This window comes from Argopecten irradians, chromosome 7, assembly GCF_041381155.1.
Source record: "Argopecten irradians isolate NY chromosome 7, Ai_NY, whole genome shotgun sequence".
Classification (NCBI taxonomy): domain Eukaryota; kingdom Metazoa; phylum Mollusca; class Bivalvia; order Pectinida; family Pectinidae; genus Argopecten; species Argopecten irradians.
In genome coordinates, this window is record NC_091140.1 from 27,708,745 (window position 1) to 27,735,279 (window position 26,535).

Below are 26,535 nucleotides of genomic sequence, written 5' to 3' on the forward strand. Positions count from 1 at the left end.
TCGTAAAAATGACGTCATTCCGGTGAATGTGACGTCACTTTTTAGCTAGATTAAATGACGTTTCATTTACCGGAAGGTTAAAGTTCAGGGTCAAGTAAGAAAAAGTTCCGTCAGACATGGAACAAAATCACGTGATCGTTTTGACGGATAGAGCATTTTGTATTAACGGATAAAGCACAAGTTTGTCCGGCAGTAGTTATCTGTAAGTATGTGGGGCAGTTGCAGGATAAATCAATCTTATACATGTATGTACATATCCGATTTAAAGCATTATTTGTATAGATAAAGTTTTGGTCAGTGAAAACATGGAAAGAAATTCAAATCAATATTATCCTTCTTTTTTTATTGTTAATTTAGGGATTTGACTATCGTGTAGCTTGTACCTTTTTTTAGTCTAGTAAAAATTTCTTGAGTTCAAGTTTTTCTGATTGTGAAGGAGAAAAAGAAAATTGAATTAAAAAAAAATCAAGACAAATGTGTACCTTCATCAACCCAACAATTATTATTCAAAGATTGAATATATTCGCGACACCAACAATTACTTGTAAAATCGTGAAACTATCATCTGTGCCAACATAACCAGCATTATTCAAATTCCTTTACATACATAGTGTTCCTGGAACGAAACGGTTATTATATTTTTAAATCTAACTGTGAAACGAATTCGATGATTTTGTGGAGATCCAACAGTGATAAGCTTTAATACTGTTATTACCTCTCATATCATCACTTTCTTAAAGTGAACAGTCGGGCAAGGATGGCTAAAGTCGGTAAAAATGGTGTGAATGTATCCAGTATAATTTCTTATGAAATAGAAAAATAAAATCTCTCGCCAAAATCTGTCTGCGTACGAAGAAATAATTTAAAGTATAGGAATCCTAAAACGTCCTCCCGGCTGACTATGTCTGTGGTTACATTTACACGCAGCCTCGCTTTCAATGCTTTCAACTTTCCTTTACTTTAATGGTCAGAACTGGGAAACGTAAGCAGAACTTGGCCGTCGTATTAATATGTGAAAACGTTTGGAAGGCCAATGAACGCATTTAGACTGGTTTTCTTTGCCCGACTATTCACTTTAACAATTTGAAATAGATAAATGAATTTTGGACTTTAAGTCGTCTAACCAATGTTTCCTACCGTCACATTAATTACCACCTGGTAGTTGACAACCACTTCTCTACCCGATAAAACACCGATACAATAACAAAATGAATCTTTATCATAACAAAATATTACACAGGGAATTATCTTACATTTGTCTAGTATCTCACTTCATCTTAGTCCAACGATAGATGTTTTTTAGCCATAATTGTCATTACAATCCTTATAAATCATCAATTCTTTCTCTCAAACAAAGCATAGTGGGCCTTTAAGATTGTATTTTGATGTTTAACCAGATTGAGATAGACTTACCTTTAACAAGAAAAGTTATCACTACAATACAGGCGGAGGTAGCGCCATCCATCTTACCTGAAACGAGAATGTACATTAATATCTTGATTCTAAGTTTCTAATGATGTTTTCCAAGGAACGTTGTATGATGTTTCCAAGGAAAGAAAGTGCATACATATGTGCATATATCTATATATGTTTGATTTTTATACGGAAAGATGTGGATAAGTATGTATTCTCAAAGAAAGGAAATTGTAGAATCTTGGTGTTTCCATCGAATTAAAATGTCTACATGGATATATATATTGTAAGATGCATTCAAGAGAAAAAGTATGTACATATGATGTCTAATGATGTATTTAACATGTAATGAGATACATTTAGATATAGTTACATATGAACTTATCTATTTACTTTTAATTCTATAACGATTTTCGTTTGCAAAGACCTATTTACATTATTAACCAATCATTTGTTGTAGGAAAAAATTACTTAACATTTTAAAATCTTTGCTTGTTTATGAATGGTTTAAAACTAAGGACATTTCAAGCGCATGTGTAATTGTCGTTGTTAGAACGTTTTGTTTTGTTTTTTGTTTTCTTAGGGACTCTCAATGTTTAAAACATTGATTAACATACTTCGTGTGGTGTGTGAAACATACAAGATCATTTTGCTCGATAAAACTGCTAATTAGTAAGGCTATTTAAATTTTAAAAAAGATTTTATTTTATTAATTTTGTATACACATATATCAAATGTATCGGACAGAGGCTTTTCATATAACCTTTACCCTAAAGTAAAATTTCTACCAGAGAAAAAGGTCATTGTTCTTTGAACACCTCAGGCATGATTTTGACGATATAAATTTCAATTAATGTAGAAATGTTCCCAACATATATCAGCTGCTACCTCGTCCACCTATACCTACCTTCAAGCTGTTTTTTACTGATACATCAATTACTAAACAGCTTGAAATGTTGAAAATTATTATTTGTTATTTTAACGTTTCAAATACTACCCTTAAACATGGCATCAATTTGTCGTACACAGCACCATAGCGAATGAACTCTCTCTCTTTAGAGAAGTGCCATTGTGCATGCTCAATAAAATTTGCTTTTTAGTCAGATCATTATTTTCTATCAGCCGACAATATTGTGAATTAAAATTATATCTTTATATCTACATTTCCATTGCAGCCCCACTATATAACCTTACCAATTGAAGTTGGCGTTTATTAGTTTATGAGCTACCATCCAATTATTATGACTATGATATATTCATTGTTACGTCACAATTTATCACGCGATAATGCTGTCCAAATGACTTTTCTGTCTTTGACGATATTGAATTCTTTATTCATTATAGGTGCATAATCTTTGATTTCATGAACTCACCATGACATTGTTACATGTATCAAATGATAATATAAGCATTGAACTGCATCAAATTGGTAATTATGTGTGTATGAATTCCAGTTAGACAACGGCAAATGCATTATGAAATGTTTGATAGCGCTTATTTGCCCTTGTCCAGTTGACATCCGTACTCCCATAATAGCCGACTGAATGCAGTTTAAAGCTTAAATATGCCCCACCGTCGACAGAGAATAAATAATATTCATCATTTGAACAATAATTTGTGTTTAATCGTATATATATATATATGCCTAATTAACACAAAAAATAATATAAAATAATATATTTCGCCTTTGGTGCATGCGCAATCAGTACTTCATTTCATATAGAATATAGTGCCACGAATTTTTTTCGGGATGTAATTAATTATTTTTTTTTATATATTTAAATTGAAGTAAAATTAGAAGCCCAAACTTTTCAATGGTGGTAATGATGTAAAGTAAGTAATTTTTGCAACAGAAGAATACTAAATCGTCTGCTCCTGTATTTGATAGTGAAAAAATACCATTTGTCAGCGGTGGAGCACCTTTAATTACACATGGTTTTGGTTGTCTTTGTACGAAATAGGTATAGCACATGAAACGAACAAATATTTACGTATTTCTACACAAGTATGTTAAACACTGAAACGGCATTTGGATATGCATTTGAAATCCAATTATTGCTTTCCGCATGACGACATTGCATTACGTGAATATAATCTGATACAATAAAGGAAATCCCTTATGAAAGTTCAAACCGGTAATACGCATGATTCCGCATGGAAAAGAAAACATTTCACTTCCTTGATGATTGTAAACGATGTAAGAGATATATACATGCATATGATTCTTTTTATTCATATTCCAGTTACTGCAAATCTGGGTGTCATCAGGAATTTAAAGAGTATAGGCCCGGCAATAAAGACCCTGCGAGATGGTATTCATGACATCATGAACGTTAAAAAAGATTAAGCAGATTGTGGTTCACGAAAAAAAATTATCCTCAAAAGACTCTTAGGAACTCTTCATGAAGTTTTATGAATCCATGAAAATTCATGATTGCTGAATTCTCATACTTTCGTCCTCTCAGTCATACAATATTGAACATAAATTTCAGCATGACGTATATGATTTTACACATTTCACAAAACTTATCCATATAGAGAATGGACTATATGGCGTTTACCATTATCAAAACATATACGCTTTTAGTTAATAAAATGCAATGATTACACATCAATGGATACCTTGATTATTTCTCTATTTTGTTGCCTCATATATGTGTTTTCCTAAAGAACATAACTCCTTTATTAAAATATTTATCATACTTCAACTCAATTAACTTAAATACAGATGGGATTTTCAGCGTAGAAACTCCCTCTTTATATTTTCCTTGCATTATTATTTTTATTACATGGAAGGATAAAAAGATATTCGTCTTCAATTTCTCTAAATCACACATACTTCTATATTTTTGATGTATTTGGGATTTCACACCCATTGCGGGTCGCGGGGGGTATTGCCACGCTTACGGCTCCTTGTTTTTGCTTTATATGATACATGTACAGTTTATGAAATATAGGAAACAAGATTGAAACAGAAAAATGAGGTTTTCTAGTATGCTTTGCGATAAGTTGTGGCACAAAATATATGTACATGTACCTCTACCCAGCGGAATCCAATATGTAATATTTTCTTTATGATCCTATTCTGTACCCGTTTGTCGATATCATCAGGCAATGGGAGTTATCTCGTATGTAATAAGTACTAATTAAAAGCAGCTCTACATACCCTCGCAGTATGGTTGATCGTCACGAAACACGATATCTCGAGTGGAACGAAGCCACCGCGATATCGCGTGGGCACCGTTGATGCCCACGCCATATGACTGATCGTCACGGACCGTCATATCCGGTAGGCACAGTGGAGCTCACGATTGCAATGTCCACGAGAGCTGTAGTGTATCATCAACTATATATTGTGTAAGTAAGGCCATTCAAATTTGATTTCTTGCTCTTCAGATTTTGGAATTTCGAAGTAGGAGCGAGCCAGCAATTTTTTTTTTGTTTGTTTTAAAAACATTTTGAAAATGCAAAAATTTGGAGCGAGCGAATATTTTCACAGTATTTTTATTATGTAAATTTCATGAAATAACGCTTAATAACGCCAAAAAAATGATATGTCTGTTTAGGGTAACCCGACCGACCATGATGTTCCCCTCCCCTAAAACAAAAATCTCCCGACCTACCGACCATATTTTTTTCCAAATGTAACCCTAAACAGAAATTTTTTGGCCTAAACATTTTTCTATGTTGAAACATGAGTTTTGATGATTTCATATTGTCTTCAACATTCATAACTGTCAAAGATGTAAAATGAAGTCTGGAAAAGGTATTGTTTTCAATGCATGGTATATTTTCATTTTAAGACAAATCGTGACAATTTTAACATTGAATGGCAATCTTTAATATTTCAAAGAAATAATCAAGAAAAATTTTACTAAATAAACTTTAATTAACCCATAGAACCAAATATTAGTATTAATGGAAAATAAGCTAATAAATAAATAGATAAACACTTACCCGATGGGAATTTGCCACAAAATATCATGGAGAATAGCTGTGTACAGGTATGCTCGTCAACAACACTTTTAGATATGTAATTGTAAAAATCAAGTAGTGCGTTTTGTTTGCTTTAAATATTGATTAATTAGTTCTTGTATTATTTATTAGGAGCTGACAATAATTTGATGCTTTATTTAAAGTTGAATGGTCTATAACTTTCTTCGCTCTTTTTGTCATAGTGAAAACTGTTTAAGTGTTATACACATTTTTCTCCGTCTGTCTGAGGTTTAGGCTTTCTAATTTTACTTTTTATAAAATTGCAGAACTGAAAGTATTTTTAATTATAAAAGTAAAAAATCTTTTTAACGTGTACACGTGAAAAATAGACTCGAAAGATGCCGAATCTTTCCGAACTCTTCCGAACATCGTCGCGACAATCTTGAAGTAACACGAGAGTTTTGAAACCAAGAGAAAATGTCAACGACTTTTCATAAACAAAACACAAATGCAAGGTCGACCTCAGCAGACTGGATCTACAAAGAAAATACACATTACACTAGTACTATTTGATGCACACAATATAAAACGGCAATGTGTGAATTAGATGTTACCAGCATGATTTGCTCATATTAGCCAGAAGGAAAATGTAAACTTACGCTAGTTACCTGGCTTACAACGTGCAGTTCGTGTCGTCGTCAGTCACGTGATACGATACGGAATTCCGACAAAACACGAAGGTACTGAAAATGGCGGTGATTGAAGGCGCCTTATTCAAAACCAGGTTTAAATGATCCCTAGATTTCAGCTCTCTTATAGGCCGATATATGTTTTTTTGGGAGCAAAGGCATCAAGTTACATGTCCATGTTCAAATATCAAATGTTTAAGCGACATATCGTTACAGTGAAATTTGCAGGAAATATAACTTTAAGAAAAAAACCTTTACATAAATAATGAGTAGGAACACAAGTGTGGTTGTTTGCCGTCCGAAAACTTAATTTATTGAACTTATATATGTTTATTTGCATTTTATACTGGCCAAATAAGTACTTTTACTATAATACATATGTTTACTAATTGTATCGGTAATTCAGATCCCACTATACGCCATAAAAGTATTCAATTCCGTTAATATTTTTTGTTCGAAACATTGATCTCATTTATTAATTTGCGAGAATGTATTCATGCTGAAACTTTTATCAATATCAAAATTAGAAATTGGATAGGAATGGAAAAAAACACTCATTAATCGGGTGGGCAGCACGTCGATTTTATTGACAGATCCAAGCTAATTATCAGAGATGAAAGCGGGTACATTTACTTTTAACACGATTAAGTGTTTATTTTCGTTAAACTTATTTACATGAAACTGCGCAACTTTGCCGCTACAACAAAGCCGTAAATCGAGCGTTTGGTATCGGTTTTAATGTGCGTAGGAAAATGACTAAGCTGAATTCTGGAAGAAATTTGTATGGTAAGGTGTATTCCATTGGCAATAATCTTTAAATTGTATATTCATTGAAATATCCTTTAAAAGTATTTTCATTGATTACATTGATACTTTTCTAAAGACATTCTGTAAGATACAGCGGTTTGGTCCGCGTAGGATATGTCAATAATGTTGAGAACAAGATGATGTTAACTATATAACTTAAAAAAACCAGCCGAAATCCACCAAATAAGATATAAAAAACAATGGTAAGGAAAATATGGATCACCCATTAACATATCTTTATTACTTACCGTAAAGCCGGTTATTTTCGCAGTGACGATATTTTCGCGATTTCCCAATACATTGCTACGATCGCAAAAACAATTCGCGAAATAATGAAAAATGGTTAAATGATATCTATCTTCAAATCATACATATGATTTTCTTGTTTTTAGATAAAATCGCGAAAATTTTGGTCCGCAAAAATAACCGGCTATATGGTATTTTTTCTAAACTTAAGCGTATTTGCTTTATTCAGTACGTAGCAAGAACATAATAATAACAGACATCTTACATTTGACACTACTATTGATAAGCAGCTCTTCACCAATGTCATTTAGTGAAAATGATGTAGCACGTAGGTCCGTGATGGCATCACTAACTATGATGTTCCTTCAAAATATGTCATTTTCAAGCTATATATTTGTATTTTTATCATATCCCCAGTAAAATTTCACTCAAAATTCTTCATATTTGTTACCTTTTATATAAATGTCCGCGCGTGAGGAAGACATTATATACATTGTAGCGCTTTGTGTCACCGTTTTTGAAATATGATTGATTTTTTTTAAGTTTATATGATATACGTTGATACTATTGTCTTTTATTTTTGTATTGAATTCATAAATTAATAAATTCTTACTCGGCCTTCTTTTCGTTCTCATTCTTTGTAATTCTTGCGCCAGTTTGTAGATGCGTAAACACTTTTAAGAACGTACTTATCGCCAATCGATAGCAGTAACGTTAATGTTACCCGTCAAGGAAACGACCTCCCAGGGCCCGGTTGTTGAAAGCATGATAAACTTAATCTTATGATTAGTGAAATTTACATTTCTCATTTACAGCAAAATTTGTAATTATATCTTCACTGAACTCAGAAAGTAAGTAAAGAATGGGTTTCTTAAGATTCTTATAAAATTTAGTAAAATTTGTAATACCAGAAACTATTTTATCTTGATTTGAAAATTGTCGTTAAACTGTAATAAGCCTAATCACTGTTTGAACAACTGGGCCCTGGTTTCTTGATCTAGTGATCAATTATTGTCCTATGATAGTTGCTTAGGAAACTTTCCAGAAAGACGTAATCAGAAAGACTATTTAAACATGTTATTCGAAACAGAATTTATACGATGAAGAAAAGCAATAACTTTTTTTCAAATTAATTCACGAACATACTTTAAAAACGAAATTAGATTTTTAGAAAATTGTGCGAAATAAATTATTGTAAATATCATACAATTGTTGACCCTAGCCTTAGGGAAGAAGATGTACCACTGTAAAAAGAAACCTTGGTATCCATAGAAATACAATTCATGTCTAATAGGTTTAAGATTTTTCAAAATAAAAAAAAAATCGTGCTTTGAAAGAATATTTTATTGTGGCGAAAATGTGTAATAGTGCTGCAGAACTACCACAGAATGGCTTGTTTTAATCAATGGCAATGTGAGAATCAATCGAAATAAATTATTGTCCTTAGCCTTGGGATAGTAGATGTACCACTGTGAAATGAAGCCTTGGTATCCATGGAAACACAACCCATGTCGCATAGGTTATTAAAAATTAAAAAAAAATCGTTTTTTAAAAGCAATAGTGCTGAAACCAAGTAACTTTGTCATATGACGTTAGACCTATAACATGTTCTAAGTATGTCATTAGTGTTATGGATATGTTGGCAACTCAGCTCGTGTCTCTGTAGAATCTGTATCATTAAGCAGATTTGACAGATTTCAGAGTGAAATTAAGATATGTGTTTCTGGTAATGATTTGATTAAGATCAACTTTTTGAAATAGATATGCACTTTATACTTTATCGAACCAAATCGAATCAGAAGTAGAAAATAAGATATGACAGTGAACATGATACTCAACACTCGACAAATTCAGCATTATTAATTAATATTTAACTTTAAAGTGAATAGTCGGGCAAAGAAAACCAGTCTAAATGCGTTCATTGGCCTTCCAAAAGTTCTAACATGTTAATACGACGGTAAAGGTCTGCTTAAGTTTCCCAGTTCTGACCATTGAAATAAAGAAAAGGTGAAAGCATTGAAAGCAAGGCTGCGTGGAAATGTAACCACAGGCATAGTCAGCCGGGAGGACGTTTTAGGGTTCCTATACTTTAAATTAATTTCTACGTGCGCAGACAGATTTTGATGAGAAAGTTTATTTTTCTATTCCATAAGAAATTATTCTGGATACATTCACACCATTTTCACCGACTTTAGCCATCCTTGCCCGACTGTTCACTACAAAAAGGGTAGAAAATGAAATGCAGCACGAAATTATATCATATAAGTATTCAGCAGTTTATTTTTCTAGAACTATCAGTCTGTCTATAACACATCTGTATCGTAAAGAAGGGCCGTTTTGTTTTGAGATATAAAACAGTAGTGAAGCTTAGCGAAGGTTCACTGAGTGGAAATATCTATACCATCAAAGATCATAATTATGTCTCACATAATATATAATAAGTTGAGGGCAATAAGTGCATTGCTGATTTTGGATGTATTTAGAACAGAACTGGCGTTATAGGACTTTGTATGCATGACTGAGATACCCCATGCCCAATAATCTATGTGATATTATAGCTTTGTACCTTTGTTTTGTATTTTCATTTGCTTTCTAATAATTAATGTCTACAAAGTGCACGTATATGAGTACACTTTTAAAGACTTCGTAAATAAATGATTCATAGTCTTTCAGAAATAGATAGCCGAAAAAATTCTTAACTACGTAGCAATACAAAACTATGTGTAAAGGAATCATAATTAAAATCAACAGAGACTTTAGCAGAATAATGAAGCTACCACAACAAAAATAGTTTCATATTTCTACCATTGGAAAATCGAATCTCTAAGTGTAACCTGGATCGAATTTCGCTTTATTCGCGCTCAAGGTCATCTGCGATACTTCAAAGGTTACTATCACTGCCGTTATATCCACCATTGGAGTATCTTATAGTAATCCTTGTGGCAGTTCTGGTGGAAAAAAAACCCCAACCTAAAACGTAAACCACAGTGTGCCGTCATATATTTCCCTTAATATACATCAAAGAACCAAATTACGTGTTTCAGTTGCCTCCAGTTTTACTATGAGATAGCCCAGTGGTTGATATAACGGCAGTGATGGTAACCCCTGAAGATAATATTACAGTACAGAGAACAACCAACTAAATAATTTTACATAGACCACAGTGTTAAATTTGTTACAGTTTTGTAATGTATTATTAAAACAAAGGAATATTAGTTAGCTATTGTGTTCTATAATTAAAGTCTAGGTTCTCATATAACACTAGATAGAAACAAAAGTTTGGGTCCTTCTGCTCAAACTCCAACCAGGGTAGCTACATGTATATTGAAATCAGGCGCATCTTGCACTAAAATAATTCCTGAAAATCTAAAGTATTTACCAATTCATTATCAAAATTTATATTTTGAACCTGAATCTCAATCTGAATTTCCAAATTAATATCATGGTTATCTAGGAATAATTACCTGTCAGAAACATTTTTACTTTTGAAATTCATAATTAGCCAGCCAATCAGCGGCCAGGTTAAGATTCTATCCTGGGCTTATACATGTACACAGGGGCCATTTCGAAGGTCTTTTTTATTTAGTTGGTTGTTCCCTACAAGTGCGGGAACAATGCTCGCCGCCATTTAGTATCAAAGATGAAATCGTAAAATTTGATTCCGTGACATAAAACATCTTTTCAGTAACCTCTACGTTTGAGAATTATGGATATTGTATGTGAATGTATCCATTTCCGGTCGTAGAATATAACTTTAACCCCGATCTCTTCCTCCCCCATCTCTCTCTATCTCGCTCTTCCCTCACTCTCTCCCTCTCTGTGTGTCTCAAATACAACTTTATATATTATGTATATCTTATCTTGTAAATGCCATCTTGTCTATGTAATTTGAATGTTTATTTTTTTGGGAACGGGCTTTATATAAGTTGCATAACTTGTGCCCAATCCCATTGCACATTTTGCAATAAAATATGTTTAAATCAAATCAAATCAAATCAAACCCCGATCGCCTTGGCTTAGAATAAAGGTAACTTTAAAAGAACATTTGTGGACATATGTTTATGTACGTATGTAATAAAAAAAAACTACATATAAGGTCATATAAGATAAGTCTTATTGTGAAAATGGTGTTTTATCCAATCCTCTGTAATAGGTATGAACAATACGTGTATATATTTGTTTATCCCGCCTCAGACGAGAATCTTGTATTTCTATTGGCTAAAATGACGTCACGTGATATCCAAGATATAGTCGTATCAGGTAAGTAGAAATCGTATCATGTTTGGACGAAAGAGTTATCGTTCTTTGCCCCTAACGTCATTGGCAACAAGATGGCGGTCAAGTAACGCTTCGCGACGACGGCACTCAAAGAGATGGAGACAAAATTTTTGAATGATAGCGCTGATGACCACTTTCAAAGCAAACTGAAATCGGCAACACTTATTTAGGATTATTTAACAGAAATGGACCATGACAACGCATTCGAGTCTTCAATGAGGTGAAAATTGTTTTAAGTCGTTTTGGTTTCCATACTCAGTACATAATGCATTTTGCAGTTACTTCATTTAATGGGTCTTCGACAGGATAAATTCGTTACACAGTTTGTTACTGACCTAATACGGAAAAATATTGGGTCTAAAATACACAGAATGCGAATGCGAACTCTATTGTACGGTTACCGGATGTTGCGATGGCCGAAGCGATACGTATATTCTGAAGTTGAGAATGAGGTAAGTTTTAAAGCCTAACAAATGCAGCTATATTTAGTATCGTGCCTATTCTTACGTTAAAATAAATCTTGAATATGCATTTGATTTCAGTGAGAGTCATAAGTAATATCTATAAAGTGACAGTGTTATTTTTCTTGAAAAATATACCAGAAATCGACAGTCGATTTGTCACCATGTTGAAATTTGCAGTTTTACAGAGAAATTCTTGTTCAAATTTTAAGTTAGACTGATTAGTGAAGCAAATCGGTGTCTCTGTAACAGAACCAGACCATTGTCATGATCCTAACCTACTACATATGTAAGTATACAAAGTGTAAATAATTCATGGACAAAGTTGACAACGTCTGTGTGGGTTGTAGGCCAACTTTTGTTTGTGTACGGGTACTAGAGATGGTCTCGTAAAGAGTAGTTGCGATTGTTCATTAAATTATAATTGGTTGAACTTGTGCTTTAGTGACGACGTTTTCAGAAATGAAAAACAGATGTAATACACATTTTAGATGAAACCATGGAGTTTATGGGAATCATACAGCTGCATCACCTGTGACCGCTTCAATAATAAAAGATCATACTTCATTTCACCGTTTCTCATTTTCCCTGGCATTTAGTTATTTGGCGTGTGATGTTTTCATGCCTTTAAGTCATTGCTTTAAAGCTGGTGAAATGTCTTAGTTGATCAAAAGCTCGTATGTATCGTGACTAACCATATTTTTCTGTTGACGCGTTATCTATTTATTGACTTGCTGGTAAATTATGGCAGAATATGCGATAAAATGTATAAACTTCGCAGTTAGGATAATATCATATACAACGAATACAATATAATGTAGAACGAATATACGTACCCGGCCTACTAGACAATGGTGACCGCCTTATATCCCTACGGCCCAATAGTCCGAAGGCCCGTCAGTCCGAAGGCCCATTAGTCCTAAGGCCCGTTAGTCCGAAGGCCCAATAGTCTGAAGGCCCGATTGTCCGAAAACAGATAATACAATTGGGATTTATATGCGAATAGTACTTGAAATGTTACAGTTTTCGATGCAAAAGATTTATTGTAAACTTGCTAAGGTATACTTACATGTATGTGACTATAGAATTGATACGGAAAATGATATGAAACAACGAAATGTAGCGTATTTTCAAAAAGAGCATAATCTTGAAATACATAAACTTATCTGAAATTAAAGAGTATTATTTTGTATATGTACAATGTGATCCTGTTTAATATTTCCCCGAAAAAATATCATTATGTGGACCATTTCCATCATTATGGGTAGAATAAACAATTCAAAGAATGGGGAAGCAAAAATACGTCCTTAAATACATGTATATATTGTACAAAATAACGACGTTTACAGGTATAATAAAAGTCATTTTTCGATAAGATTTGATTATATACATCATTTATTCATGAAGCAATGTTAATCCTAATGAAATACAGTGTACAAAAGGCTAACAATCGGACATTTTAAAGCTTGCATGTTTGTTAGATAATCCATAGAATGTATGCTTGTGAGATATCCTATAAATTGTAAGATGTTATTATTTTTTTTTTTTTTTATCTATTTTTTTTTATTTTGATGTAATTTTGACCTGGTATTGCTCATGAAGAAATGACAACTTGCTGTCCATAGAAATTGTCAGATCATCAGTGCCGAAAAATGTTTTCGTCAAAATACGTTAATTATAACAACTCTCTAACTTGCAATATTTACTAATTTTCGGACTAACGGGCCTTCGGACTATTGGGCCTTCGGACTAACGGGCCTTCGGACTATTTGGCCTTCGGACTAACGGGCCTTCGGACTATTGGGCCGTAGGGATACAAGGGTGTCACCCTAGACAATACCTTTCGGCGGGGGTACTAAATGGTGCCTATGTGTAGTGGAGCAGTGCCTAAGAAATTAACTCAGGCACAATTTTCTATACTTATTTGTAGGTTTCCAACAATTTTACGCGTATACATGCATTTATATATTAATTTTGTCCAAAACAAACAAAACGACCATTCCTAAATCACAATTCAGTCTAAGAGAACATTGAAATTTGTACATATTTCGGGAAAAACAGTTCTAATGGAAATTAGACCAGTCGGTTTTGCTATGATATGCCTGAAAAGCCCATGGTTGTGACATGTGTGCATATGTTCAAACTCGCTCGCTGTCCGCCATTACACATTGTGGTCGAACTTCTTGTATGCCGAACCCTGTCCCTTGCTCGTAGAGTAATGCAACTATTGTCTAGAACTGCTCAGATCGCTCTGACAGTAGTGTGTTTACCTTATTTCACCTTATTGGGTGAATTGTCTTGCCTAAAAATCATTTTATCACCTTCTCGGTGGTTATGTAGTTTATTCATTTAACGTGCGTGACTTTGGCTCGGGTATGGGTACAGCGTCCATATTGTACCTGCTTAATCGTATTGATCAACGATTTGATATTTCAACGATACTTATTAAAATACCAAACAATGACATGGAGTTTGTCAATATATTATGTTATATTTTTTATAAGAAATGTAGAACAATACATTTATTCCATATTTTGCTTCTTGGTTATGTAAAAGAATTAGCCTGAGTGAATTGTCCCTTTAATATCTAATGTACCGCTCACATGATGCCGTATAATTTCCCTTCGAAACGCCCTTCAAATTTATATGGGAAAAATAAATTCTTGTGAATTTGATATTGTTTACGGTTCAGTGTTATTTCCTAGTAGGTAAGTGATATAAAACAAGTACGAAAAAAACATACATACACTCTAATTATGGTTTGCATAATCATTATTTTGCTCCATTAGCTGTAATAGGCACCAATAGTAGCTCTAAAGACGACACGTTATCAGTCTAAAAGTCTTTTGAGCTATAATATTGCAACTAAAAATAAAGTAGCATGTACTCCCACAATTTAGTTTTGTACAGGAGTTGACTTAAAAAAAAGAATGATCTTGGAATCAACTAATATACTTATGAGCCTATATCCACTATGTTTTATACAGGATTTTGCTAATTTAGAAATAAGATTGTATCATATTTGTGTGTAGAGAATAATTTCTCCAATACATATTTGTGTATAAAAACAAAGTTGCAATAGTAGTCGCCGGAACTTACAATACTAGAACAATGTTAAGACTGTTTGTTAGAAATATATTGAAAGCTACACATCGTGATTAAATAATTTGACAAACATGTATAACCCCTTTAAAACGTTAGTAGCAATAAAGACGATACTGAAGTTCTATGTGTATCCAGATTAAACATGTCAAAGAGGTCACTTTACAATGACTGATTAATAAGTGTGAACACGTGAAATGAGATTTTAGACCACTGTTCAGCTTCTCGGTTTGACTTTATAAGTACTCTCTTTCTGGCACAATCCCCATATTTGGCAATTCTACTTATTTACAAAATTAAATATATTTATTTCATATTGTGTATGTCATATGGTGTTGTATAACTTATTGATTACTTTTCCCAATTTCTGTATGTGGGAATTATGACACAAACAACTTTAGGACTCGATTAACAACATCTTCTAGCAAAGCATATTTAAGATGTCAACATCCGTTTTATTTAGACTAAATATGGCATTTAATACTCCTCCTGACAATCCATGTAAATTTTGTACCGCCTCGGCCATCGCAACATCCGGTAACCGTACAAAAGAGGTCGCACACTGTGAAATAACTTTTTTTTTAAATATTTTAGACCCAATATTTTTCCGTATTAGGTCACTTACAAATTGTGTAACTAATAATATTTATCCATCTACACACAAGTAACAACTCAACAACCATATCGAATGAATAAGTTCGCCCTCTGTGGGTGACAAAGTATTTATTAATTCAACAACAAAGGATATGCAAATACAATACCGCTTCTCTTTATATACATATAAAACATATTTCTTTCAAAAAATAATAAACCAAAAAGCCAATATGGGTTTAACAGAGTGAAAACCCGCGCAAAAAAATTAATATTGGAAATCAATGAATAACAATTAATTTTCGGGTGGCAGAGGGTGTTCAAAATGAAAGTATTAAAGCCCATTTACAAAACAGATGAAAAAATGTCCATGCTAGAAAATTTTGTAAATGTTTGAAACGATTTGTGATTAATTGAATAATATTGTACATTGGCCTAGATAACGATCGCTTACTCTGCTGTAAATGACATTTGATTTAGGGCTTTCTCGTAAGCATTTTCAAACACTTAATTTATGTTATACATATTTTTTTCAACTTGATATTGCTATCAATAAAACACTTGAATAAAGAAACCCAAAATGCTGAAAGATAGAGTAATTAAAATGTTATTGCCGTGCATTGTTTGTCATAGTTTGAGACCGGACATTTTGACTGTCGATCATGACCTTGGTTTTAACCTTGTTCTTTTTCTAATGTAAAACCGACCAAAAGTTGATCAGGTCGAACGCGACAATGACGATCACAGACACACATAATGCCAATCCACTTATCACTCCGATCGCTTGTGCAGATTTCCTTGCGTCTCCAACACTGATCAGTTTTCCTCTGGTAAACACTGGTTTTCTTTCTGTTGACACTCAATTCCCTTTTAAATCCCTTTACTAATTCCACAAGTTCCTCCACCGTCAGATTAGTGGTGTTTATATTACCACCGGCACATCAACATAGACAGGATATCTTCGAGGTCGCGTTTGAATCCTGAAATGACAGCTGTGTCGACGTTGCCATGGATACAGAACTTTCTTTCACATGAGATGATGCAACATATGTTGGTACGTTGTGTCAAGAGTTGTTTCAACAATGTCATGCTCTGTTGATATTGACATCTGTGTTGACGTTGCTGTAAATATGGCGTTTGTTGATGCATTTGTTGATGTAAAATTTGACGCCTTCCCTTCAATATCATCAGGTATTGTTGACGACGTCCTCGCCGGAGGCGGTGGAGTTTGTTTTTTGGATAGCTGCGATGACGTAGCTCTGAACAACGGACGAAAGATTTCTGACAGATGGTCGTCGTCAGAGCTACGATTCCGTCCCATTGCCCGTAGTGTTGCAAAAGATCCAGCGGTGAAAATGTTGCACTTTTCATCGCTGTATGTGTCATGTAATTTTTTAGCTTGTGAAGATCCATCGTGGTCATTTAATTACTGGTTACAGTTTCAACTGTCACTTCACTTCCGGTTGCGCATAGCATTAAATATGTACAGCCTATTTAGTAGCATTTATTATTTTGATTTGCATGGTTCCATGCCAAACGTAATTTAATTGTCATTCTTTTATAGAACATATTCACATATGACATACATGTCACTTAACACATTTAAAAGGGGATGCAGTAATCCCCAGTTTATTCGTGCTGAATTATATTGTTTGTTGCAGAGCTGTGGCGGGACACATTACCCCCAGACAGCAGATACAACAGTTCGTCATATTCAGCGTGGTGTCACGTATGGTGGTATAAGTTGGTCTGGTAGTATTTTGAGTTTCAGTTGACAGATATTGAATGTTGCAGAGCTGTGGGGGACAAATTACCCCAGACAGCAGATACAACCAGTTCGCCCCATATTCAGCGTGCACGTGGTATCACGTATGGTGGTATAAGTTGGTCTGGTAGTTGTTTTGGAGTTTCAGTTGACAGATATTGAATAATGCAGAGCTGTGGCGGGACAAATTACCACCAGACAGCCTGATACACCCAGTTCGTCATATTCAGCGAAGCGTCTACTGGTATCAGGACAGTATGGTGGTATAAGCTTGATCTGGTAGTAATTGCGAGTAGTTTCAGTTGACATAAGAGTATTGAATGTTGCGAAGCTGTGGCGAGGACAAAATACACCCCCAGACAGCAGATATCAATCCAGTTCATCTATATTCAGCGTGCACGTGGTATCAAAGTATGGTGGTGATAAGTTGGTTCAGGTAGTATTCGGAGTTTCAGTTGACAGATATTGAATTTTGCAGAGCTGTGGCGGGTGGATCATTTTTTTATTACCCCAGACAAGCGCAGATACATAACACAGTTTCATCAGAATCGTAACAATAGCTCATATGACGTTGTTGATGGTATTGGTCTATTTCTCATCTTCACTTCACTGCATGAATGCAATGGTTTGAATTTACGCGGGTGGTGTCTTCCAGAACTTCCATTGATGGACGATTACTTTACAAGACTGTTTACAGACAGGGGCCGACACCACTTCCTCTGGTAGGGAGTTCCAAGGCTGAATGATTCGATTACTGAAGAAATTTGCTGTCAGCTGTTTTCGGAATGGTCTCTTATAGAGCTTTTTCGGGAGTGACCTCGAGTTGATACATAAGGGTTCTGGCGTAAATAAGTTGTCTCTGTTCAAAATGTCGATGTTGTTGATTCTTTTGTAGACTTGGATCATATCAGCTCTCTCCTCCGATACTCCAGGGTTTGGCAGTCCTAGAATTTTGAGACGCTCTGTTGTAAGTTTTACCTTCTAATGTGGGATACGTTTTGTTGCCCGTCTTTGTACACCTTCTATTGAGATTTTATCTTTTACATATAACGGTGGTTGTTGAGGCATACTCCAGGTGGGGGGGGTCGATATAAGGGGCCTGTACAGGGTTGTAAAAATTGCTGGACTCATATATGTGAAACTTCGATATATAGATGCCAGTGATTTGGTTGGCTTTACTGGCGGGTTTTTGGACATGCGTTGAAAAAGTTCAGTATATCGTCCACAAAGACTCCTAGGTCCTTTTTTTGGTTTGTTTTAACTATCACTGACCGAGTTCCATCTTGGTGTAGAGTGTACTGTGATGTTTTTTTCTTTGGTGCTAATCTCGATGTGCTTACATTTGTCGATGTTAAGGGCCATGAGCCATGACTCGGTCCACCTGCATGCCATGTAGTCTATACTTTGTTGGAGTTCCTCTCTTTGCTGTCAGGCGTTGTATTAACTGATGATAATTTGGTGTCGTCCGCAAATAATTTTTTGTACAATTTAGCATCTCCTGATTACTTTTTTACCCACCTCCATGTCTAAATTATGTTTTGAAGCACTTTTGAATGGCTCACATCTCCGACACGGCTCACTTGGCCGCCATGATGCTTCTCGTTAGAAAGTCTCGCGCTCCAGATATGGCACCTAGTACCATATATGGAATGACCTACAAATTTTCACTACGAAGGAAATAAATGTTACAAAGTTTTTAACATGAACTTTAAAAATTCTTTTTTGCTTAATTCTTAATAATACTTACATTTGTTCAGTTTCACCATATTTATTCTTAGTTTGCTGGCCTTTTAAAACTTTTAAACATATTTTACCTGTTGAGTGTTTCATTTCGTCACGGTATCCGGTAAATCAAACATGGCGGCGTATTTGAACAGAATTATACATGTGTTGTGTTTGCCTTGGATTTTACCACTAGTAGTTGATGAAAGATTATAATCGAAAGGTTTGTGAATTGAATATTGATCATAGTTGTCAGAACAATACAGTTACATAAGGATAATACCCGAAAATATATTTTTATCAGTCTGAAAGTGCCCGATGTGGATCACATCGGGGCTTGCAACACTAGCGGTAACGGGGTGGAATTCATATATACCCTGCCGGGAACGGAGTGGAGGCAGGGTATGATTATTCCGTTCTAGAAGCTGGATAGCTAATATCGAAATTGGTTTTATTAGTTTACCGTCTTACTATTAGGACGTGTCAGGTTTTGGTGGAGGAAAGCCGAATACCGGAGAAAAACCATCCGCATTCTGCCCGATTTTTTTTTCGAAATAGTGGTATGCAAAAAAATATTGGCCAATCAGAAAGCCAGATTTGGTATGAAAACAAAGAAAAATTAATTATATGTCGGTACATCTTAACCACTTGACAACCGCGGCCCCAACCTATTATCAAAAAGGGGACAACATTAAATGGTCACTCTATTGATCAATAATCTTCTGATATGCTAGGTTTATCCTATGGCATTGCAGTAGATTATGTAAATATAATACAAAAACTATCAAGATATCTTCTATTTCTAAATGTTAATGACTCCAACAATGTAGAAACATTTATTTGCAATACATCTTCAGAGAAGTAGGGAGACGAAAATGTGAAAATGAAATAAGGTTTTGCCTAACCGTAAACTTACCTTCAACAGAGAGTTCGCAAAAGTTCCTTGGTCGTCCATCAGGTGTTGCCATGTAGACCTGAACAAACTGTCCGAAAGATGGAGGATTCTGACAGGAAAAAGTCCGCGTTTCTCCGGATCTCATCTGACCCGTCACGTGATAACATAGGATGGCATTGGTCATGTGATCTGTGTCGTCAAATGTCTTGTTGAGTAACACAAATATATATCAAAGTCACGAAGGCGATGCGCTGAAAATAAAAGCAAATACAGTATTATTTGACTAAACAGAAGGTCATGAGCATTTTGGCCGGTATTGAGAGATTTGCATTTATATAGATCTTAACCAAGATAATGAAGACGGAAACTCCATACAAGAATAGACAGAGGTCCGGATTAGGATCAGGCAAAGGCTTGTTTTGACAGTTTACATTGTACTTAAGTATCGTCTCTTGTAAAACTGGCACCTGACTGCAAACATAATTTCGTTAAGAATGTAAATATATAAATGATATCAACTAAAACAATAGTCAGATAAAATACAATGATAGCATAAATACTATGTCAAAGTTACCATGTCTAAGCCTATTAATGACGGAGACTGTTTGTATTTGGTATTCTCTCTCCAGGTCGACCATTCACCAAAGTGAAAGATACGGTGGATTTAATCCGTGATCAGTGTGTATACACAAGACCTATGACTCTGTCTTTGTGTTTCCATCCGCGGACCCCATACACCAATAAGTATGGATCTGTGTGGCTGGTTTCTTTAAAGCGGCTTCCCTCACTAAACTTGACAGGGGGTCAACGGAACATGTTTTTGAATAACCTGGCAAAAATTAAGAAACTTTAAGCCAATCGTCGATTTATACTTTGATTATCAGTAAGATAACACCGGTATATTTGCTATTACTTTCAGCGACTGCTTACTGATTGAATTTCATATCTAGAAGGCAATAATTAAAAATTGCACGAAATCGTGATCGATTGTCCAAATGTGTCGATTTTAGTCAAAGAGGATCCTTATATCCATGTAATAAGAAATATGAAAGCAAAATGCTTAACCATGCAAGTATGCACTAGGGCTAACATTAATACATGTAGCCTCTTGATCTGTTTGACCTCTTCTTTAGAACTAACTTCCATTGTCCGAGTCCTGCCAACTTTTAATTTTCTATACGTGCATGTAAAGATCTTTAAAAATATTAACGTTTTCTACGATAAACACAAATGTTGGTTGTTTTTTTTTTGTTTTGATTTTTTTTATCTATTTATCTGAGCACAGTCGATGCGCATTGATTTTTACTTTATGTAAGTCACTTTATGTTAGTCATCATCGATAATCCAGGGGTTCCGATCACTTACGACCTCTAGACCACTGGATTATATCATAGTAAAACTAAAGCAGCTCAAAGGAACAAATCTGAACTAATCACAGGCCAGCAAAAATTAATTTGAAGACTACAGAGAGAGCGACGCCAAACTTCAAAGTCACACAGTCAACCACAGTGTACCGTTATACGGCTCTTTTGATGTACATCAAAGAACCAAATCACATGTTCTGTTCTGTTCTGTTGCCTCCAGTTTTACTTTTAGATAGTCCAGGGATGTAGAGATCGTAAGTGATCGGAACCCCTGGAATATCGAGGATGTATTTTAATTTGACCAATGAAAGAGCGGCTTTCCGGCGAAAACGTTTCTGGTGTATAGCGTCGTACGATTGGACGTAATTATTTCAAACTCCGATACGCTGTAATCACGTACACGTTTCCTCCCAAAATATGGAGGATTATAATATTCAAAACTGTCTTACCATAGCCGAATTCTAAGCAAAGCAGAAGAAATGGTACAAGAAAATCCATTTTGGTATGCAGCTTCTCCACGCGCAAGTAGTTAAATTAGACTGAAGTTAACAGCACGGACGGGTCCTGTTTTTTCATATTATATGATCTAAATACACTTATTTCCTAGAAGTATTTATATACATATGATCTCAAACGTATCTTGAATACATTATGAATAATTGATTGTTTTTACGTGTATGTGTTTTATCAAATCATAAATCTTTGTTTGGAAACTGTAACCGTAGTAACCCATATCATATCATTACATAATTTACCTGATATCCATTTTAAGAAGCAAATATCACGGGAAAAGTGTTTTAGCCGAACTGATGATTAAATATTAATATTCATAGTGCAGTGATAAGCTTATAGGATCAAAAAGCATATGACATTCCTGTCGGGTACCTGACCAAAAATCGAACTGGATCTCCAAACCCAACAATGTCATTGAAGCATGCAGAGGAGTGCCGATCCGCCATATTTTATAAAACGGAAGCCATATTTAAAAAATCAGTTGGGTAAAAAGTATCTTTTGTAAATGAAAAAAAAAAATACTAACTCGTCTGCTCCTGTTTTGATAGAGAAAAAACATTCGCCAGCGGTGTAGCATCTTTAATAATAAGAGCGTGTGTGGGGCTAATGAGAGTTACCCCCCTTGTCGTTTTATATGAATAAAGTACCTTTGGGGTGACAATGCGTAGTTAGCCTACATCCCAACAATTTATATGAAACTTTCCTACTGATATATGAAGTTTGTATTCAAACATGTCCGCCTAATTACCTTAGGTAATTCGCTTTGCGATTGGATGACAATGCGTCACACATTACGATGTATGTCCTTAAGCCTACATCAAACTACAATTATGTAAATGTAGACCTTCGAAAACCTTCTATTATTAATCTCTATTTTAAGGTCACTGAGTGGTAGGTCAAGGAGAAAAGTGTCGCCTTTCTTGTTTCCTGTGATAAAGCGTTTCAAATGAAATTTGATATACATATTTTGCATTGTAATTGTAATACAGCGATTAACAGCTGTTGTATTAACCTCAGGTGACCCAGCATTTACATGTCAAAAGATTGCTGCAAATATTAATAAACATGCATGTTTATTCCTAGCTGCAATATTGTAGCTCAAAAGACTTTTAAACAGAAAATGTTGTGGTCTTGAGAGCTACAATTGGTGCCTATTACTTCTAATGGAGCAAGGTAATGGTTATACAAACCATTATTTAAACGTTTGCATGTATTTTATCGTACTTGTTTTATATCGCTTACCTACTAGGCAATTATTTAAACGTTTGCATGTATTTTATCGTACTTGTTTTATATCGCTTACCTACTAGGCAATAAAACTGAACCATATAAAATATCAAATTCTCAGCGAGACATTTGGTTTTACATGTGCACATATGAAGACCTTTTGATGAAAATTTATACAGCAAGTCTACAAAGTATGAATTTGACGTTTTGTGAGCGGTACGGTAGATATTAAGAATAGTAGGTATGTTTGTTTTCGACAAAAATGATATATAAATGCTTGTATACGCACAAATTAATTGGAAACCCACAAAAATAGTATAGAAAATTGTGCCCGAGTGATTTTCTGAGGCAGTGCTCCACTACGACACATAGGGACCAATTCGTACCCTGCCGAAAGGTATAGTAGGCCGGGTACGTATATTCGTTCTAGTTTATTCCTAGTAAAGACCTGAGACTACTTGACTTATCATATTGGATTCAACGTAACACAAGCACAATTTTCCACCGTAAATGTTCAATCTAATGAAAACTATTTTAATAAGATTGGTAAATGTTTACAAAAAGATTGACTACAGTACGTTAATGTCTAATGAAAATGGCGCTTATTTATTTTAATTATATATATACATTTGTAAATATGTTTACAAAGAGGAATTGATTATTTATTTTACGTAGTATATATATACATTTGTAAAAATGTGTAGTTGTGAAGAGGTATTGGCGCATTATTTATTTTGAATTATTATATATATACATTTGTAAATATGTGTAGTTTATGAAGAGGAATTGGCGCATTATTTATTTTGATTTAGTATATATATTCATTTGTAAATATGTGTAGTTTATGAAGAGGTATTGGCGCATTATTTATTTTGAATTATTATATATATACATTTGTAAATATGTGTAGTTTAATGAGGTATTGGCGCATTATTTATTTTGAATTATTATATATATACATTGTAAATATGTGTTGTTTATGAAGAAGTATTATTTATTTTGGATAGACAATCCAAATGGTACTATGGACAGCATGTCCTAAAACTAATGTTATCTTATCAGTAATACTTTGCTATATAAACCAAAACATGAAATTTTGGAGCTTTATGTAAAGAAATGGCTTGGAATAGCACAAGCATTTGGCTCTTCGTGTAATATGTATACGTGTAAAATTAGGCAATAACTCCGTAAATAGCATCAGATACGGTAACTAGGGTTTTGTTTACGTAAGGATCAGTGGCATAAAATGTTATTCAAATAATTTACAGCAAATTCTGACGAGGTATAACTCGATAGATCTTTTTTACATTTTTACATGTGTTAATGTCCGTACCATGAGCTGAGTGAGGAGGTGAAAGGGAAGTTACTCTGATGGATATAAGTGTTCTTTTCTAAACAAGCTTTGAATACCTTGATTGGAAGATTTCTTACCAATACAAATGTCTTAAGATTATGTAAGCATGTTTAATCATTAAGAACTTATAAGTCATGAAAGCAAATAAATAAAAAAAAGAACAACTTAAAATTGTTAAAAATATATTATTTTTAGTAATCATATAGGAATGTCAATCTAATTAAAATTAGACTTGTAATTCCGCTCCGCTATACGATTCTCTACGTTGCGCTAATTGTATTGGAACGTAATGTACACATATGTACAATGTAGAGCATCGTAGTGGAGCGGAACTATAAGTCCTATTTAAATTAGATTGCATGAATATGCATAACTGTGATAGGATTGATTTTTATGAATTTTGTACGCTACATTTAGGGTATAGAATTAGCAATAATATTATCATTTTATAATTTACAGATACATGGACGTATCCGTAAGGAACCTGAAATCGCACAACGAATGCCACAGGCGACTTTGTGCAACACATAGGTATATATCTTATTTTTTTAGCTAGTTATATTTGCTATTATGATTTAATGTTACAAAGTAAGCGTCCGTAATTGCCTTCAATTTCACTATGGGATAGTCCAGGGGTGTAGAGTCCGTAAGTGATCGGAACCCCTAGAGTATCAGGGATGAGTAGGTCTACCACACATGTGTATTTTAGATGCGAGTCTTGTTTATCTTGTCCAGTCTCCCGTGATCTCAGTTAACCTCCCTACATACATTTTTGTATATATTTACCCTGTTACGGTATTTATAGCGTCGTGTTAAAAAGCTTCACTGCTCACGACAAATATTTGTTGTTGTTTGTTTTTATGTTTGTTCATGCCACATAAACTTACAACAGTAGCGGTATTGGTTATTGTGTAGGGACGTAAAGTAATGTATCTTTTGGAAGTCGTTGGTTGTAACGGATACCGTATTAAACCATTCTTCATTCAATCTATGTACATTTGTTAAGCTGACAATACAAGTTTAAAGTAATTCAATTGAGATTAAAACACTATTTTTAAGATTCGTTATATGAATTGTAACTGGCACTCCCCTGTCGAGGACAACCATTTTGTTTCTTCATTATTTTTTTTATCTCAAATGTCTGGGTTTTTTTTTTAACTTAGATTGTCATTTTACCAAATCTGGTATTGTGTTATTAAGACCACAATTGACAATGATAACAATATTTCGGAGAGAAAGGGCGACAACTGTAAATGTACAGGTACATTATGTATATCAAACTGCTGACGACCGATGCTCATATGCCAAAAAGAATCATTAATGTAAACTTTATTTTATTCATTCATTATAAGTCATACAATACAAAAACAATTAAATAGATATAACATGAAATGGATTCAGAAACAAGTGTTTACATTTATATTAATCCGTCTCCATTTTTGACTCATCAGTTCTGCACGGTAATTAAGTGGGAGAATGAATATAAAATTTAGGTATTAGGAAATGAAGAGATGAAAAGGGGAAGAGAAGAAGAGAGATTGCCAATGCCATTGTTCACTTTAAAAAAATACAACTGTGAAAAACAATCTGCATATTTTTATATCTGACTTGTACATTTTCTTGGATATACATGTACTCAATATACGATGTTGAACTGCAACATCATACCAAATAATATACATATACATGTACATCACAAGTCGTGTTATAAAAAAGTCATTTACTAGGGACAACTAGGTTTTAGAGGCATGAATAATTTCAGTACGGGGGGGGGGGGTAAACCATCAACCTACAGTACGGGGGGGGGGGGGGGGGGGGGGTAAACCATCAACCTACAGTCAGTATCTGACGCATGGCTTTCGAACTCGGGACCCAGGGTTGGTGGCCTTACGGTAGCGTATACGTTCGTAGGGTTGGTGGCCTTACGGTAGCGTATACGTAACGCGCGCGGAATGTCATGGCCTTTGTAACTATAAGCCACTCGATCGAGAACCCCGTTCCTAAAACACACTATATCTACACATACATACTCTACATTGTATGTATGTAAGAGCTGTTCTTTTGTGGGTTCCTTTATTCTGTAGCCACTAACAAATGGACTGATTACGAACAAATTTGCTGCTTGCACCAGAGGGCGTTTTCGTATGACGCTCCAGTTCCCGCGCACAATGC

General features: G+C 34.5%; 1 long non-coding RNA gene across 1 annotated transcript; it reads right to left on the bottom strand.

Annotated features, from left to right (window-relative positions):
- Window positions 1–623: 623 nt before the first annotated feature.
- On the bottom strand, window positions 624–20,552 carry LOC138326904 (uncharacterized). Its single transcript, XR_011208972.1, has 3 exons — window positions 20,480–20,552; window positions 19,927–20,156; window positions 624–1,470 (listed from the first exon to the last, which is right to left on the bottom strand). It is a non-coding gene; the product is annotated as an uncharacterized lncRNA (long non-coding RNA).
- Between the last annotated feature and the right edge of the window lie 5,983 nt (window positions 20,553–26,535).